The following is a 17,231-nucleotide window of genomic DNA, read 5'->3' as shown; positions in this document are numbered from 1 at the left end:
TTTGTGTGTTTAGAAAGAGATTTTAAGGAAGTGGCTTACATGATCTAGCAACCTGGAGACCCAGGGAAGAATTGATGTTGCAGTTCAAGTTTGAAAACAATCTGGAGACAACATTCTCTCTTCCACAATTGTTTGTTTGTTTTCTTTTAATACCTCAACTGATGGGTAAGGCCCATTATGGAGAGTACTATTTACTCAAAGTCTACTAATTTAAATGCTGACTTCATCTAGGAAATACTGTTCACAGCAACATACACACTAGGGTTGGACTAAATATCTAGGTACCTTTGTTTCACAGAATTGACATAAAAATTAAATTAAATTGACATAAAAATTAACCATGTACAAAATTTCTGGAAAAAAATTTAATAATTCTACTTTGGTGAAGGAAAGGTTATGTATAGAATTGATTAAAAACCCAGAGATAAAGATTTAGCTTCACAGTTTGCACTAACTCAACCTTTGCCAACTGTACTTTATCTGCATCAGTTCTCTGTGCAATTTACATTTGTGAACTTAGGAAAGGTTGGAATTTGGATGCATTAGTAGGGCATTGAAAATCTTCTCTCCACTTTTTAAATTGTTGTTACTTCTTTGCATGCTCTCTAAGCAACCCAAAACTAATGATCTACAGAAAAGCTGTTAACTTTTGTGTCTCTCTAATTTTGAAAAATTTTCTTGGCCCATTCATTGAAATTCCAATCAGAAATCAAGATTATTCTCAAATGTCACTTCTAGGAAAACTTCCATAAACTTGCTTGCAGAATAAGTAGCTTCCTGCCTTCATCTGTGTTTTCATAGTAGATGTATACATCTTTATTAAAGTCTTATTTTATTTAAATTAGTTATATATAAGTCTGTCTTTCACAAAAGTTTATAAGCTTTTTCATATTACGAGAGTTCCTTAAAACCTTAAATGTAGTTCCCAGATCAGCAACATCAAAATCACCTGTGAGCTTGGCAGGGATGTAGAATCTGGGGCCCATCCCTGACCTTCTGAAAAGCCAAGTGTATTGTCAAAAATATTTCCAGATGACTTTATGAACTTAACATTTGATAAGTCCTGTCCAGATATCGGTATTAACAAACATAGCTAAGGGAAGATTTCTACATTAAACGAATTAAACGAACCCCTGTTCTACTAAAGAGGTTATTATCAATTCCTAGATCAGGACAAGAATTTGTCCTGACTTCTCGTTGAGCATTGGTGGGGACTATTCCACATCGCCCCTGATGTTCAGACTCCCCTTAATAGTTCTCCTGCTCCCTGTTTCTGAACTCTTCATGTTCTTCAGGTCACAGCTTAGATGTCAGTCTACGTACAATTAAAATAAAGCATGTACCAAGCCTTAAGATAAGTCTGAGCAAATTTATTGTCTATTCCCCTCCCACTGCTGAACCAAATATCATCAAATTCTGTCAAAGTTTCTGTTTGTGTGTTGTTTTATTTTCTTTTGTTTCTGGTGTCTATGGCTACCACTTAATTACAGGCTCGGTCTATCTGTTGGAAAACCATTAATTCCTGAAATCTAAGATTGGTTGAGGTGTCCGTTTTTTGGACTGCCATGAAACATGAATGCTGGAACATGGCACTGTCGTTTTCTGTTTGTGTTTCTAGTGAACTTGTGATCAACTTCAAAGTAAGAATTCTTGTGTGTTAGATGATGTTACCTCCAGCATCTTATCCAAAACCGGGGGCCCTATAGGTCCTCATAACTATTTGTTGATTTCATGAATGAATAATCCTGAGAATGCAATTAGATAAAGAATAGCCATATATGTAGGAAGGGGCAGATCTGAAACACAGAAATCACCCCCAGAAATTTACATAAAACTGAATTATCAAAAGTAGGAGTTCTTTAGTGCAAATTTTTTTTTCTTTCTCAATTTTGATAAGTGTAAGAGAGACTAATTTTTTTTTGATTGTGGGGATCACAAATTTAAACTCAGTTTTATTTTTAAATTAAATCCATTACTTTCCTCTTTAAATATCAGAATGCAATGATTGCTCAGTAAGTATTGAGGCAGAAGTGAGGGTGAGTAGAAAAATAATGTGTTGCTAATGAAGTCAGTGGAATGCAACCAGGTTGTTATTTGATTTTTTTAGGCTCTCAAATGGTCAATCAAAATCGACAAGTTAAATCTATAATCGCATGACAAAATCCCTTTCCCATATCTACTGGAAGAAATTCTTGGCCAAATTTAAAGAAATGCCTCCTTGAATTTGATCAAGTCTTTCCATTTTCACTTTAAGAAACATCTGCAGAATCTGATGTTTCTCTCAGGTACTTGCAGGGGGCTTAGTTTTAATATCATTCCTCTTAATGTGTTAGCTATTATTTTTACATAAATAGTCTAGCAGCAGGCTATATATTAAATCCTGAAGTATACTGTATTCTTAGTATTTCTGAAAATAAATAAAAGCACACAGAAGAAACATTTATGAAAAATGACACATTTTCCTACATGTTCAGCTGAAAAAACAGAGGTTTATTAAAGAAAACAAGAGATGCTTTCTAGTGGTAGAAGATAATGCCCCACATAAACATGAATAAGATCAGCTCCTTGAAATATCTCTGGATCTTGTTATGGTCAGATTCAGAGGCTTATGGTGACAAGTTTAATGATGGATTTATTGTGGCTCAAATAGTATTTGCACAATGCCTAGAAAACTAAGCACCCAGACACAGAACTTTGCTGAGAGGACATTCGTATGACAACTGGCGTTGGGGAATGAATGAGGAATGTGAGCAGATCTGCAGGCATGTAGGGCATGACCAATTTTAGTAAACTACTTGAGTCAGCTCTGTTCAGTATCTATCTCTAGGCACTACAGAGATGCCCATCACCACGCTACTTAGTGCTCAGAGGAAGATATTAGAAAGTCTGCCAAATTATCTTGACCTAATTAACTGGAACTCAAACTGGGGCAGTATTTTACGTAGTCTAAATTATTGTGCACTTGGGTCTGGCTATTTTAGCACATGGTGATGACTTCCTATTGTTTTCCACACACATAGCATTCTTATATTTTGTCAAGTATTAAGCATATTTGAATTAACCTTTCCTATTAGTTTATACTAATTTAAAATATTCCCATAGTAAAGATGAAGAAACTGAGGCATGAATAAAGCAAAATATCTGTGATGGCTAATTTATTCCTGACTAATACATCATCGAAGCCTAGTTTTATGCAGTATGAGAAAGACACAGAGTCTAACATTATAACAATAGAGAATCATGAACTTTCTCATAGACAGTGCTAGCTGATTTATTTTCTCCTTGTGGCAGTGACTACATATTGATAATTCTCACACAGGTAGAATCATCTTCCTCCAGATTAGCATATTAGGATTTGTGCCAATGTGTTTATGTGTAAGTGAGTTTAATTTGCAAAAGTACCACACAGATAATTCTGATACCCTCACTCCTCATCCCAAGTGAAAATCACTGACCGGGAAGAAGAGCATTCATTCATCCCACGAGGGCCTGAAATTATATCTCCTAATTATTTAGGTCAAGGAAATTACACTTTGTTTCATGTAAATAAAATGGCATTTTCAGAAATAAGTATCATTGATTTGTATTTGCAGTTAAGTAAAGCAATACTCCCTTTTTCTTAGCACCTATTATATGAGAAACATGAAGTCCAATTGTTGATGTTGCTCTTTTTAGGCCACTGGTTCACAGGATTTTATCAAATTATAATTTTATGACTCTCCATCTTGAATGAAACTCTTTCAATTTCTTGGGTCATAGCTGTTCTTCACTCACCAAGAGACAATATGGAAAGTACTCTATATAGATTTAACTATTTTTCGAGGATCTGGAGGGACATAATTGTGCTTTAACAGTCAGTCAGAAATGTCTGAAACATACTCCTTTATATGCTAATCATGAATCTCATCATCTTCAGAAACGAGATCTAAACTCATCCTGCTTAGAATGTCTTCCCCAGTGGATAAAATAGACCCAAATTGTTCTGTTCGCTTCTTTGTTTGATGACCTTCGAACAAATAAATTACAAATATTTGTGTTTATAGTTATATAACTTTTACTATTTTCTGGGTAATGTCTTAAGCTCTTTATTAAATCCTCACGAAAGTCCTGTGAAGATAGTAACATAATTTCCACCACTTAAATGAGAAAGCTACATAGTAGCCTGGTGACGATGACACAGAACAGTGAGTGGGAGGCAGATTTTGAACCCTGGCCAGAAGATTGCTGTGGTCACGCTTTTAACAGCTATGTAAGCCCATCTTTCAAGAGGAGAGTCTTTTGTGTTTCATTTAATTTTTTTTTCCACTGAGATAGATAATATTCTTTCCTAGAAAAATTAATAAATCCATCTGTTTCAAACCTGCCATTTAGGTATTTTAGGCCTACAGAGCTACATTAATATGTATTTTATATAAGATCTTATCATTTGATTCTGGTAACTTCTGAAACTTGTTAATTCTCAAGGTCACACTGAATTTTAATTCTGTCCTTCAAGGTGCTAAATAACCCTTACCTTTCAGTCTGATGTTATTAACTAAGCAAATGAGCATGCTTTGAAATGATTGATGGAATTATTAAATAGCACTCATCCTAGGACTAGCCCCATTAGTCATGTTTCCTAACTTTGATATTGAACTATTTAGACTACAACTGTGAAACAAATTATATACATATTTAGTAGTAATAGGGTAGGTATCTCAGCTCTCTCAAACCCTTTCTAGCAGTTAAGAGTGTATTAGAAAAATATATTTTGAAATTCAAAAATAACCATAATCTTTTTCATTTGTTGATGAGATTACCAGATTAAGCAAAAACTTTCCTAAAGTTTATATACTTACTAAGCACATATTAAAATACCATAATTACTATTACACAATTCTTCTTAATTTTTAACTTACTAGAGGAGAAAGATTCATCTGATAGCATTTGTTTGCTCATGAAATCATTTTCATTATTTTATAGCACCTAGTGGTAATAGAGGTTTATGTGCTCAAAAACAAAATGAAACAAAAATTCCTCAAATATCTCTTATCTTTTGTTTATTTAAACAAAAATATTATATGTGTTTGGAATTGGGTATTTTTTCCTGAAATTACTTTTGTCTGCAGTTCAAAATATTAATGCAATGAATTTAAAGTTTGTTAACTATGCTTTTGAAAAATCCACAAATGTATCTGGTCAAGAGTATAGTATTCTTTTCATTAAAAAAACTTTCACTTTCTATGTAGTACTGTCAAGAAGTATTTACAGTAAAAGACTGTCAGTATAATACAACTTCTTTTTTTAACAAATCTTATTTTTCTTTTTTTTTTTTTTTAAAGATTTTATTTATTTCTTTGAAAGACGGAGATCACAAGTAGGCAGAGAGGCAGGCAGAGAGAGAGAGAGAGGGAAGCAGGCTTCCTGCGGAGCAGGGAGCCCGATGCGGGGCTCGATCCCAGGACCCTGAGATCATGACCCGAGCCAAAGGCAGCAGCCCAAACCACTGAGCCACCCAGGCGCCCCAACAAATCTTATTTTTCTTATATAGAGAGATATTTGGAGTGTTCAGTTTTCTGGAGAACTTTCAAACCCTCTTGACTTTGTTGCTTTTGATATGTTATTTTTATTTATTTGGGTTTGTTGTTGTTGTTGTTGTTGGTTTGGTTTGATTTGCTTCTTTTTCTTTTTAGAATTAGGATTCGTTGCTACTTTCTCTTCCAAAGTCACTAGATGCTACTATGTTTACATTTGCACTGCCAAATTAAATCATTAAAAGGCCGTTTTAGTATCTACATTTCCTTTTGACTTTTCGCTGTGATCCTGTGTCAGGGTTTGTGCGAAATGAAGGCTTTCTAGATCAACATATAGTATCCCTTCCCCTTTATTACGTAAACTGGATCTGATTTTCACCTTGTTACTCACTACTGCAATTAACTTAGCTTTTGGTACATTCTGGGGCTACCACTTAGTGTTTTCTAGATGGTACAAAGTCGAATCAGCTCTACGCTACACCCAATTTAGAACTTAATTAACCACAAAAGTTAAAAGTGAGGGCAGTCCCCAATAAGCTGACAATGTAAGTTGTGGCTGCCCTAAGCCCCATCAGAAGGCAACTGCAAGTTTTAAATCGAGATCACTATCAACATAGCCGTGGGTTTCGGCAGTGACAAACTGTAGTCACAGATTCCAACAGCCCCTGATGAAAAGCTGTTCTCATTCCCTAATGCTTTATGAGAGAGCTGCAGCTGCTTGGAATATTTTTCAAGCAGAAAGCCATCATCATGACAACACCAGAGTAAAAGAGGGCAAAAAAAATTTCTTTCTGGTAGGGAAATAAAGACATCTTAAGCTTGACTTCAAAAGCTCTCTACAGCAAACAGTAGCTGTGGAAATACCGTTTCATCTTTGCCTCTGGGATATTATTAAGCCTTTCTGGTAGCTCTAACTGCAGGACAAGGGATTACAGAAGTTGCTGCTGTGTAGCCCCTTGCCATACAAATATCTGGAAAACCTGGCATCGTGGATTTGTGTTCCGGCCCCTGATTAGCCAACCCCCAAGAACTGACCGGGTAATGAATACCGCAACCCACCCCTTTTTACACCACACAAACAAAAACACGCAAGACACTGCCATTTCTTGTTGAAGTATCAAAGACTTCTCTTGGGTCCAAGTGTGCTGAACAGGAACGGGGCCCGTTCTAGGGAGACCTACTATTAGCACGCAGAGTGGAGCAACGCCACTCACACCCTGTCAGTCACGGTTGTGTCCGCATTTCCATGCTGAATCCCCGCTTCCGAAGGTTGTAGCTCAATTGTGTAAAAATCCACTAGCAGCTGCAGTGACCCATGCAGTCCTGTTGTAGCAATGACACCAGATCGTTTTAGCACAGAGGGCAAGGAACTCAATAAAAATTAATAATCAAAGGTGTTTATTTGATTCAGCTGCCCGGTATGTTTTTTTTTTCAAAGTCATTTTTCAGTGGAATGTAACTAATGTCCATTTGGTGTGGATGGATTACTTGTTATTTGCGGGGAAAAAAGGGGGAAAACAAACCAATTTCATTTTTTTATAAAATGAATGAGTATGTGCAGAGTGCATTTAAACGTGTCATCAAAGACCTGTAACTGAGATGGAGTGAAATTTTGTTGTTCTGTGTAACTAATAGTTATGGTGTAAATAGCCACAATGTGGCTAAATCTCCTAACAAAGTAAAATTAATGATAGTTACTAAATAATAACTAGTTGTCTTTACAGTTGGCATTTTGTTCTTACAGATTAAAATGCGAAAATGAACCCAAGGTGTAAAGTGCATGCATATATATTATATTAGTTGTGAAAAATGCAATATACTTAGAAGTTGAAATTGATCTTTTCAGGACAAAGAAATGTCAGAACACACAATGATGGGCCTAAGACATATAAACAAGATTGAGCCATAAGGTATTTTGAAACATAGAATAAAATTTATTTTTAATGAATGTCAACATTAACTTGACTTAACTTTTGTCAAAAGTGGACACACTTGACAATCCTTCTATAGATACAACTGATTCAACTCTATTGCTATTTTTAAGAGGCTCTAATAATTAGACTTTTACAACAGATGTTTATATTCTTAATTTTCCTATACGGTTGAGATTTCACAAAATCATTATACGATTATTCTCTGATCACCTCCCTGGTCTAGCCTCATCATTATTATTTTTCTCAATTTCATTTTTATCCATTTCATTATTTCAATTGCAGTGCATTTTATAGCATCAGTAGATGCCCTCCAATAATAGAGATTTATAGCAAAGGAGGACCATATAGTAAATCCACCTCTCCCAAATTTGTACTGAAAATGCATGTTTTTAAGGAAAGACATAAATATCCAGTCTATTATTTTATTTTCTTGTTTGAGACTGTCTTTAGAACATAAAGAGTGAGGCCTGACCTTGCATATCAGCATATTTTAGTAAGCATTCAGTAAAAAAGCGATGACTAAGTATTTATTTAATTTACTAATCTGAAGAAAAAATATATCTATATGTATACATGTATATGTGTATCTATCAACTTGAAAAAAGATGATTTGGTTCTAAAATATGCATTGACGTTATTGCAAGACTTTTAGATTATCGTAATATTTCAAAGTTTTTATAAAACTTTTCAAAATGTAAATTTTTTAAAAATATAAAGTTTATTTCCAGCAATCAGCTACTTTGAAAACACCTGTTTAGTAATGGTTATTAAAATGTTACATAAATAAATTAAATGGTATTGTAAAATATACCCATACCCATTAACTTAGATTTTAATAGTTTAAAGTTCTGGTGTTCTTTTTTCAGAAGTAACTATTTGCATTCCATCTTTTGACATGAAGCTTTAAATATCAAATGCTTTGATGAATAATAAATACCAATATAAATGAATAAACGATCTGATGCCAGGAAAAAGGCAGACAAATATTCAAAGGAGGTGACTTTGTGTTTTTTTTTTTTTTTTTATTTTGTAATGTATTTTGCATTTGGCCTATCAACAAATAGATGAAAAAAGAAAAATAAAATAAAATATTTACTGGTAAGCTACTGTTGTGGTTCCTGTATTTCCTGATGAGTCTAAGGTTCATGAATCCAATATTCTGTCGGGCAGGATGACTCAGCTTCAGCATTTTATTTGCCATAATATGGAGGGTAAGGGGACTACGAATGGCGGGGTTTTCCAGAGTGATTTAAAAAATCAGTCCTCATGGCAGAAGAGAAACAATATTTGATTCCCCTGGGCTGTTGCTGCTCAATAAAATTTATTACCAGCATTAGTGCTGGAGGATAGACAGGCACTGGGAGCTGCTTGGTTCTTCACTGCTCCAAAAACACAGGCCATAATGCAGCCTGATTCCACGGAGCCGTGTCCAGGGATTACGGCATGGCAGTGAGTGTTCTCTGGTTCTGAATAAGAAAACTGCAGAGACAGGTGCTTATTTTGTATAATATGCTAAGAAAGTTGAAATATATAGTCAGAAATACAGACTTCATCACCGTTCCCTATTTGACTGGGAAGGTCATGAGTCAGGCTGATGAAATGTAAAAGGCAGAGAGTTAAAGTTTTCCTCCTGCTGTGATCAGATGTTCTTAGGATTCCAGCAGAGGTAATCTTTAAAGGAAACATGGTAGAGCTTTGGAACGCTTGTGATCATGACCCACCAGTAGCCCATAGGCTCATTGGAGGGGCCAGTTGGAGCTAGCCTCCGGTCAATTTTTATCCTGCTATTCTTAGATACTCTAAAATTACAGACTTTAGTCTCTGAGGTAGACTTTAATTCCCACCATGCAGAGGTGCCAAAAATAAGGCACCAATGATTTTAACTTAAAATAAGATAGAAACATTCTATACATCCATGTCTTTTCTGCTCCAAACTCAGTAATAACATATTTTAGGATGATTTATAATTTTCAATTGACTTACAAACACTATATAATTCAATTCTCAAACAACCTTTAGAGTTGATAAGAAAACATAAGGTGTCTCTCATTTTATTTTTTTCTTTTCTCTCTCTTTTTCTCTTTCTCTTTTAATGGAAAACAAGAATTCGCAAGGAAAGAAGTGACTCTCTAGAAAGTAAACAAGAAATAAAACAAGCTTCCAGACCCTGGTTTCACATCATGGCAAACATCAGTATTCATGGTGTAGTAGAATTGCTACTAAATCTAGACTGTTTATAGAAATCCTCTCAACACAGTATTCAGAGTATACAACAGCAGAGCAATTCCCGCAAAAAGGAAACAAAGTTACCATTCCATTCTCCTGGACCAGTGAAAAGCAAAGATCAGCATACAGAATGTTTAAATCCTGCTTCACACGTTTCAGGTAAATAGATTTAAGTAGAAGCATATCCTAACCATAAACAAATTCAGTATCAAATGAGTTTTGATGTACGTTATTCCTATGGATTTTACTATTATAATACTCAGGAAGTAAAAATAAATCAATACACTTTAAGAAATTACAAATAAATCTTGATTTTTTTTAATTGTTGGTTGTGTTTTCATGATAGTGTGAGTCTAGCAGTTTTGAAGGTCTTTGTATGTATTTTCAGACTGAGTGAGTATGTTGGTGTTTGGAGCTAGGTTTTTCTTTTCTTTTCTTTTTAAGATTTATTTCTTTTTATCAGAAGAGAGAGAGTGAGTTTACGGGAGTAGAGAGATAGGAATAGAAGCAGCCTCCAAGCTGAGTGCAGAGCCCAACATGGGGCTCCATTACATGAGCCTGAGATCTTGACCTGAGCTGAAATCAAGCTACCCAGCCACCTCTGGAGCCAGGGTTTTCATCATGGAAAAAGGGCATACAAATATGGACTAAGGAAAGGCAAGCAAGAACCCGGACGTGGATTGAAGTTGGAGATAACAGTATATACTTGGTGTGCATGTATTCACACAAATATACGTTGGTTCTGGGAAGAATTCTAAATGCCATGAAAGTTTATGAGAAAAGTATCTCCCCCACAGACTGGTTACCATTTGTAAAGGGAGTAAGTCAACAAATCAATTATAACTTAAAATTATAACAAGTGATTTCATTTTTGTGAATGGCTCAGTATGGGTGTGTTCAATAAACTGGTAGTTTCCTAGTAAGTACAAGTATGTTATTCAGATCATCCTGCTAGCTCTTACAGAAATAAATTCCTGTTCATTTCTCATGATTTTCCTGTCTTAGCTGGTTTTAAATGACACAAAACTCCTCTAGGTAGTAACTACACCTGAGTTTTATTTACAAAAGAAATTTTTGTTCAAGAACACCAAATTAATCCATCCCCAGGTCACTAAGAGCACCTTGAGTAGGCTACAGATAATCTACAGTATAGAAAAATCACATGATGCAAACATCTATCCAGGTTCAGAAGCAGAACCTCTTATCTAAAAAGTTGTAGAAGTATCGTGATCATCATCACACATACCTCACTGAGTGGTCGTTACCACCTATGAATTATGTAATTTAACACTAAGCTGAGTAATGTGCTATAACTTGAATAGCCCATCTTTATAATATTTAGGCTTCCTTCCCCAAATCACTGCCCCTCAAATGTGTTTGCATGCATCTTTATGCATAAACATATTCTTTGAGGAGATTATATCCATTACAAAACTAAACATCCTCCTAAAATATTATCTAGCAATCATGCTTCTTGGTATTTATTTACACAGAAGAGTTGAAATAATACCCACTCAAGAACCTGCACATGATGTTTTTAGCACCTTTATTCATAATTTTCACAACTTGAGAACAACCAAAATGTTCTTCAGTAGGTAAATGAATAAACTGTGGTATATCCAGAGAATGGAATATTATAGAGCGCTAAAAGGAAATGAACTATCAAGCCATGCAAAGACATTGTGGGGTGGGGGTGGGGAGTTGTTTAAGTGAGGATACTACTGAATGAAGCCAAATTGAAAAGTCTACATATTGTATGATTCTAGCTCTATGACATTCTGGAAAAGACAAAACTGTGAAGAGAATCAAAAGAACACCTGTTACTAAGTGTTAGGGGTGGGATAAGTAGAGCACAGCCAATTTTTAGAGCAGTGAAATAACTCTGAATGGAAGTGTAATGGCAGGTACATGTCATCATATACTTGTGATAAGCTGTAGAATGTACAACACTAAGAGTGAATTCTAAGGTTAGCTATAAACTTGTAGTGATAATGACATGTCAGTGAAAGTTAATTAATTGTAACAAATGCACCACTCAGGAAGAGGATGCTGAGAGAGGAAGAAGTTGTGCACGTGGTGGGGCAAGGGACATCTCAGAATTCTGTAATTTCTGCTCAGTTTTGCTAAGAGCCTAAAATTGCTCTAAAACAGATCAAGTTTTTTTCTTTTAATTTATTTCTAAAGAAATTATGATGATATTTTGAAATAAATGTGAAAATGTGTACGTAGTTTACCATAGCCGTTTACTTCTAAAGCAGTTATTATTTCAATATGTAGAGTGTTGAATCACTCCACAATGATGAAAACTCCATTCAAATGTCCTTTTGTTGAGAAAAGAAAGATTGATAATTGGGAACTAAGAAGCGATTATAATAGAAAATATGGGATCTGAACTGAGAAGAACCATTTCAAATTCCAGTTCTGTCACCCTTAACTATATGTATTTAGGAAAGTTGCTCAGCATCTCTGAGCCTTATTTTTCTCATCAGTAGGAATAAAAAAAATGAATAGTTGTAAAATGCCAATTTCACAGGGCTGTTGTTGTAAGGATCAAATTATAGAGTGAGTGGATGTTCGAGTTCTTTATAAAGTAATGGCCAATCATTGGTATCATTTAGATGATCATTTCAAGGATAATCACCCATACCATTCTAGAATCATTTTATTAAATATCAGAAGAAAGCCATACAAATCTGAAATGGATAAAATAACCTCAGAAAAATATGTGATGAAAATCACAGCAGTGAAACAAATTTGTACTGCAATGAAAACCCACAGAATAAAATACAATCTTGATATGATGACTCTTTCCCACTCTTTTATATGAAAGACGCTGATTCTGGGAATATGGTGCTATATTTTCTTTTAAAATGTATCAATATTGCTATAGCATATCAAAACTTCTGACAGGTTAAAGGAATTCTGACAGGTCTCAAACACTGCATTACAATAGGTTTAAATTTCTCTGGAAACTTAAATGAACTGTTAGTCATACCTTAAAAAGTGCTACATGTTATATAATAAATAATTGAGTGTGAATATAAAATACTTTAAATCTAGTGTTTTATATTGTTGAATAACAATAACAATCTATCATAATTTTTATAACAGGAGACAAATGTATAAAAAATTGAGGGTTAAAAATTGTCTCATTACCAAGTCAGAAGACACTTCCTAATCATAAAAGCTATGTTGAGTATGGAGAGGAAAGTAAAATACCAAAATATCAATATATGTGATGAAGTCCATTAAAAACAAAATTAAAGAACAAAGAGAAGAGTTATAATTAAAAAAAAAAACTAAAAAATAATAACCTTAATGACAAGCTTATAAAGCAAATAATAATAATCACTTAAACAACAGTAGAAAACCTTAAACATGACATGAATTTATTCAGAAAAAAGAAATACAAATGATATTTAGACCCATGAAAAATATTTCAATCTTTCTATTAATTACAAAATTTCAAATTATAATAGCAGTTACTACTGTTAAATAACAAGTAAGTAAAGATTTTTAAAGTTCTATCTAGTATGTGTGCACTGCAAGACTTATCAATATACTCTACTAGTGAGAGTATAACCTGGTACAACCTTTCTGGAAAGCAATTTGTCAATACATACAGAAAGGTCTGTAAAAAGTTCATACCCTTTAGTACAGTAATTTCTCTTCTAGAACTCTATCCTATGGAACTAATAAAAAATCCAGACAAATATTTAATACAAAGATGAAAATCATGACATATTTATAACAGTAAAATCCCTTGAGCAACCTTAATGTCTAATGGTTGGATAGTGATTAAATATATTTTACTATAGTTTTAAGGTAGAACATGTGGTGCGAATAAGCATAGGTTTTTAAATAGTTTATAATGACATGGCACAGTGCTTACAATTTGCAGTTAAATTAAAAATAAGGATACAATTCTATATCAAGTCTACTTAATCTTAATATATTGTATAAAAAACTCATTTATAATTTTAAAAGTAAAAATTTAAAAACTGGAAAATATATATGAAATTAGTTATAGCAATTTTCTACATAAGGTAATTTTATTACATATTTTAATTTTTATTGTTACATATTACATATTCTAAACTCTTTACAATGAGCATGCATTTTTGAAAATTAAAAAGACATAATTAATATAAATACAAACATTTCAATATATTTGATCACATTTTCAAGATATTTATTAGCCCTCTTGTCATTGATAATAAAATAGAATTTAAATCTTAAGAGATGGGGGGAAATGCCAGATGTGGACTAGTTCTCAGCCTTTACTACTGGCTTAAAGAAATTAAGGTTACACATGCTGCTTTTCCATGGAGTTCAGCACTAAGTGGGATGAGCCTGCTTTTCCCTGCTTTGTCCTCCTTCTAACACTGACAAAATCACGGATAGAGAGAAATTTCCATCTCTTCCGTGTATTGGTCTGAGATTGTGGTGTCACAATTTGTTTCACTTTGTATTGAAGCCATTGTGTGAATTCTGACTAACAAGCTGCTTTCAGGTTCTGAAACATTAAATCTGTCTCAGGAGACTGGCACAGGGGGCTTACACCAGGTCGTGAGAGGTATTTTTTGTTTGTTTTGTTTTGTTTTGTTTTTGCTGCAAAAAGCTTTATTGTTTCCGTTTGGTCCAGGACTTGGGAGAGGGCTCAAAGCTGCCTCTGGCTGCAGGGAGAGGCTGGGGCACGGATGTTCAGCGAGGACCCCTCAAAGGATGCTGCTGGTCTCCAGAGCTCTTAGTGGTGCTTGAGGGTGAGCCTCTCGAAGAGATGCTCGCCCAGCCCAGCCTGGGGGCCGGCCAGCCTGCGGAGGTTCGTCAGGGGGTCGCCCTTCTTCTTGATGAGTGTCACCTCCTCATCCAGGAAGTGGTTCTCCAGAAAGTCACAGAGATGGGGGTCTGTGCGGGCAGAACCCAGGGCGTGCAGCTCCACAAGGGCCTGGTTCAGGCTCTTCTCCAGAACCAGGGCAGCTTCCATGGCGTCCAGGCTTTCCCCCCAACTCATCTTGGGACGGCTTCTGGACGTCCTGGAAGAGGGCGCGGCCGCCACGCTGGTTTTGCATCTTCAAGAGACGCTCGGCCCCCTCGCGCTTCTCCTCTGCCAACTCGCGGGAGAAGTGCCCCACACCTTCCAGAGCCACATCGTCACGGTCGAAATGGAAGCCCAGAGAGAGGTAGGTGTAGGAGGCCCGCAGATGCATGTTTGACCAGACGGTTGACGCGGCCTCCACCTCGGTGAAATAATTCTGACGAATCAGGCATTTTTGATGATACCCCATCTAGGTATTATGATTACATGAAGCTTGAAGTCCAGCCTCTCTGTGCATAAACTATTTGGTTTCTTTTACCTTAACTGGCTCATCTCCTTAATATACCCTTATTTTCATGTTAAGGTAATAAAATATTAATGTAGTAAAAATATTTTCTAAATATTCAAATTTATTAAATGCAAATCATCAAAAATCTTGAAGATATTTTGTACACAGGCACAAAACACTCACTATATATTTTCCACATCCATTGTTTTCGTCAAGGAATTGTAAAGAACAATTTTCATAGCAAAAAGGAAGAAGCATATTTGTTTGTTTATTTTTCCTAGGTGGCATATTCTATGAATATTGTTTGATGACTATTTGACTATGTTGGGTTTTTCCTTCTATTATTTGTTTTTGTAGAGATGGGAGTGGCTACTGGGCTAAACATCAGTGTTAAAACTCCTCTTGCCATTTTAATTTTATTTATTTATTTATTTGACAGAGAGATCACAAGTGGGCAGAGAGGCAGGCAGAGACAGAGAGAGGGGGAATCAGGCTCCCTGCTGAGCAGAGAGCCAGATGCCACCGGATCCCAGGACCCTGGGATCAGGACCTGAGCTGAAGGCAGAGACTTTATCCCACTGAGCCACCAAGGCGCCCCCTCCTCTTGCCATTTTTGACTTGCAGCTCTCAACTGCTAATTGAAAACTCCCAATTTGCAAACAGTATAGCAATTGTATTTTCATCAGTACATTCCATACGAATGTGTCTCATGGACACAGAATATAGAACTGTAAGACGTCTCATAAAAGAGCTTACTCAAGGGGCACCTGGGTGGTTCAGTGGGTTAAGCCTCTGCCTTTGGCACAGGTCATGATGTCAGGGTCCTGGGATTAAGCCCTACATTGGGCGCTCTGCTTAGCAGGGAGCCTGCTTCCATTCTCTATGCCTACTTGTAATCTCTCTTTCTGTCAAGTATATAGATAAAATCTTAAAAAAAAAAAAAGGTAGTTTACTCAATTTTTAAATTTTAGACTTGGAGAACCAAGAGTATTTTTTCTTACCTGTTTTCCCCTTATAATTTCACTGATTCTGCTACTTTTACCAATACTTTTTGTTGCTTTTTAAATCACGCAAAAATCTACAACTATGCTCACATTTGTTGTAAACACACTTGTAATGGGTTTAAAGCAGGCCTGGTGGATGATCTGTGTTTGTGAGGGTGACATGGGGAGGAAGGGAGTCTTGCAGAATCAACACGTAAATAGCCACTTCATAAAAGTCACTATCTAGGACTTCATTGACCCTTCATCTTGGGAGTTAAGATTTAACTGTAACTCAAATGTGCGAACTGGCCCTTACAGGTTCTGCTTTAAAATCTATGTTCAAACTTTCACAAATATAGGTGTGACAAAGACTTCAATTTCTTCATTTTAGTTTCTGTTCTTTAAACAATAATGAGCAGATCATAGGAGACAATTAGATGAGTGAGTTGTAAATGAAACAATTGTATCCATTCACCAAGCTGTTTTCCCCAGTGTTTCTTTATTATACTCTGAATTGTCTCCATGCCTTGTGATGAAATAGAATGAGAGGCCAAGTATGAAACTTTATAACACTCTTCTGATGTGTTCCTTTTTTATGGGTGTAATCTAATACAAAAACAAATGCATCAGCCAGAAATGTTACTATAGGACAGAACAGAATCTTCAGTACCAAACTCTCCCTGAAATGTTTTTCCACTTGAGGACTCTTCGAATTTCTAAGTATTCATTTCCTATTACCATATGGAATAATTATAATAATAAACAACTTTTGTTCTCAAAGAAAACATGGAATAAAAGTGCAAGGAAAGAGCTAAAAGGTAGTAAAAGAGAGAGCAAATATAGATATGTGTTTATGGACTTAGAAGGAAGAGAAAGAACATTATTGCAACAAATAGCTTACTATTTGAAATACCTAATGCATATCGAAGACCAGTATTCTTGAAACTAAATAATGTAAACAGGCAAGATAAATTATAAATTAAATGGTAAATACAACTTATAAAATCAATTAGGACTATAATAATCTCTTTAGTGATTAGATGATCAGGTGATCTCTATGTTGGTTTAGATAGCATCAATGTAAAGAGGATTTGGGAATTATCTAAAAATATTTTTATATTAGACAACATACCTGTTTCAGAATAACACTTACAAGTAAATGTTTAAGTATTTAAAGCAACTCAAAATCTCCAAACCGTGTTTATAATACAAACAAGTCAACCATTTGCCATAGGAAATGATATTCCC

The 17,231-nt window shown here is 35.2% G+C and overlaps 1 pseudogene across 1 annotated transcript; it reads right to left on the bottom strand.

The window, feature by feature from the left end:
- Nucleotides 1-14,363: 14,363 nt before the first annotated feature.
- On the bottom strand, nucleotides 14,364-14,907 carry LOC309864019 (ferritin light chain pseudogene; annotated as a pseudogene). Its single transcript has one exon. The product of its transcript is annotated as a ferritin light chain pseudogene (transcript).
- Nucleotides 14,908-17,231: the final 2,324 nt, after the last annotated feature.

The sequence above is a fragment of the Mustela nivalis genome (genome assembly GCF_964662115.1).
Source record: "Mustela nivalis genome assembly, chromosome: 5".
Lineage (NCBI taxonomy): Eukaryota > Metazoa > Chordata > Mammalia > Carnivora > Mustelidae > Mustela > Mustela nivalis.
Note: the sequence above shows the minus strand (reverse complement) of the source record. Positions and strands in the feature narration are given on the sequence as shown.